The following is a 3000-nucleotide window of genomic DNA, read 5'->3' on the forward strand; positions in this document are numbered from 1 at the left end:
TACTAACACAATTGGAAAAATTCAAAGACAAAACATTGATAAAACGAATTAAGTGAAAAAAGTGCACATGCGAATGAGGAGACATTTATCGAACAGAGAGCGAAAAGAAAGCCAGCATGAGTTGTGAATAACTTCTACGCATATCTCTTAGAAAAACACTTCACAGACCTTCGTTCAGTTTTTCCTTTTAATACAACTCAATTAATTAAGGTTTTTAGTTGAGATAAATAAGGCAGTGTCAAGAGCGGGATTCGAACCCACGACCTTCGGCTTGGTACGCCGCTACTCTACCACTTGAGCTATCGTGACTTCGATCCACTCGGACACTAACTTCCCATCTCAACCCCATCTTTTGAATTTTCCCTCCTCTTTGCCATTTTTCAATGGGTTCGAATCCGGCTCGTGAGACTGACTTTTTATCTCAACTAAAAACACAAATTAATTGAAAGATATTAATTCGTCAAGCAGACAACGAAAAGTAGTGATTTTAATAAAATGATACAACTTCAAAACTCCTTTAAATGTGGTCAAAATTCCTGTGTCCGCTCCATCTTTAGTGTAAAAAAACAGGAACATTATAACCGCATTCAACAGCAAATTTTATTGGCCGAAACTTTTTGTCAGTATGGAAATCTTATTACAAAGTAGGATTTCTATTATCCTCCAATTTCGAAACCAAAGAAAATCTTTTCTCAGACTGTTGTTTAAATAACCAGATCAAATCTCAAAGATCGCGCTCAACTCATCAAATCTCAATCTACCCTCCTGAATACAAAACAAACTTTTGACGAAATTCGTTCCACATCAAAGCCTGCAAAAATTATAACAAATTGCTAATATTTCAAAAATTTAAATTCTCCGTTTTCAAAAATCTTCTTTTTTTAAGATATCTTTAAAAACAATTATTACTGTGTTTATTTATTTATTATATTTATTAGAATCAACCGAACAATGATTACTCTTTGTTTTTCTGTTGATTCTCTAAATATATTTTTTTCATTGATTAAGCAAAGTTTACCTTTTTATATGATACTGTACAAAAAAATGTCATTTTATCACTTTTTTGTAATTTATTTATACTACATAAGAGAAGCTTGCATTTATTTATAGTTTGTGGTAAATGGAAATTGCACTCTTCGTAAAACTTGCCTTCTTTTTTTACTTTACTCTATTAAGTGTACACTTCATTATTAGTATTTAAACCTACATGTCATACATATTTTTAAATGAAAACCCTTATTGTAATAAATATTGTTTTTAAAAAAATGTGTGCTCATAAGAAAGACATTCTCCGAATGCCTAATAATCGAGTTTTGTTACCTATTTTCTTTCGAAGATACAAAGAATATTATATGATTGTTTAAAGACAAGGGATGGAAAATAGAACTTCAAGACTCACTTAGAGAAATCCATCAAGAATTGGTGGGTGTAGATAGAAAACCAAATTTTGCTTTATTCTAGCCTTTAAATTAATTTGTGGTTAGCTTTTAACGAAACTAAGGATTATTTTTTTATAGATAGATTTTATTTAAATATACCGGGTCTCAGAAACAAAAATCAGAAGTGGGATTAAAACCCTCAATCAGACAGTTTGCCGGCGAGAAACTTCGAGCTATCAAAATGGAATACATATTATTTTGTAACCGAGACACGTAGAAAAGGTACGTTTTTTTAGTCAGGAACCAGAAAACTTTACAGGGGCACGTACGCGTTATACCAAAAACGTGTCAATAACTAAAAACCGCAGATATAAAAAGTAAGTGTTAATGAGTTTCTTTTATAATTGATCCATATTTATTGCACTTAGGACATAAAATCTATATCAATTAATGCTTATTTATCGGTTTCGGTTTCACTCTGAAATTACTAATTTTTAACACGAAATCTAAACGTTGTTGACTGTTTTAACCTTGGCCATTGGATAGACTCCATAATAATTACGCATTTTTAAGTGGAAAACCGGAGAAAATACCGCAGTAAATCCAGCCTAACAATACTAACATTAAAACCAAAAATTATAGTGAACACTCAGAGAAGCACATTTCACCAGATGTTTTTTAACTGTGGTAATATCGTGGGGATTGAGCCAAATCCAGAAGATTCAAGCATTTTTCAGTGGAAGACTTAAAAATCGAGAAAATTTATGTTCCCAGATGGTGAGGTATTCTTTGAACACTTTTTAATGGAATTAAAAGTAGAATAGACAAACTATACATCCAGAAAAATAGAGTTGGATTTGCCATAGGGAAAAAATTCTACTCTACGTTCACATTCTCAAAATGTTCTAAGTAACATTTTTTTTTTTTTTTGCCATTGTTTATTGTCTGTTACTTACGGAAAAATGTCCTTAGACGCATTCTGGATTTTAGGTGCGTACAATAAATAAGCCCTGTATAATAAAACGATCCTATTTTAAGAGCATAGAACTCCACATCATTTGTTTGCATTTTAAAGGTAACAACGTCGAGATTTTGTCATTGACAGACAAATTCGATGAAAATGGTAAGCAAACGTCTCTGTGGGGGTGGAATGACCTTCGCCCTGTCTACAAATACCATTTAAGAAGTTGTTTAGAACCCGTGATAGACAGGAGTGGAAATAAATCAGGGCTGTTAGGTACAAAAAAAAACTTGGGGTGATAACTGGCGACCGTTTGTTTCTGGTTTGTGGCAGACTCACCAGTGGCACCACTAGTCGGTTGTAGAAAGGTCCGCAACCAGTGACCGCCAAACTGCACCCTTCTGAATTATCATCCCGCACCCTCAAACGTTCCTAAACCCTTTATAAATTACATTTATTTTAAATTAAATTATTTTGGTAACCTATTTCAATTTATAGGAGAGATTCGATATTGACAGAATTATAACTGTTTGACCACAAATTTGTTGTTCGTATATTATTCTGGAAAATATTTTGTCATTATAACTCGATAATAAACAAAAACATAATTTTAAATATTTAATCAAAATTAAATTACTTTACCCGAAATAGGTCATATTA

General features: G+C 32.2%; 1 non-coding gene across 1 annotated transcript; it reads right to left on the bottom strand.

The window, feature by feature from the left end:
* Positions 1-236: 236 nt before the first annotated feature.
* Trnag-acc lies at positions 237-309 on the bottom strand. Its single transcript has one exon. It is a non-coding gene; the product is annotated as a tRNA-Gly (tRNA).
* Between the last annotated feature and the right edge of the window lie 2691 nt (positions 310-3000).

The sequence above is a fragment of the Cimex lectularius genome, unplaced genomic scaffold (genome assembly GCF_000648675.2).
Source record: "Cimex lectularius strain Harlan isolate CLEC.00 unplaced genomic scaffold, Clec_2.1 scaffold121, whole genome shotgun sequence".
In the NCBI taxonomy this organism is placed as follows: domain Eukaryota; kingdom Metazoa; phylum Arthropoda; class Insecta; order Hemiptera; family Cimicidae; genus Cimex; species Cimex lectularius.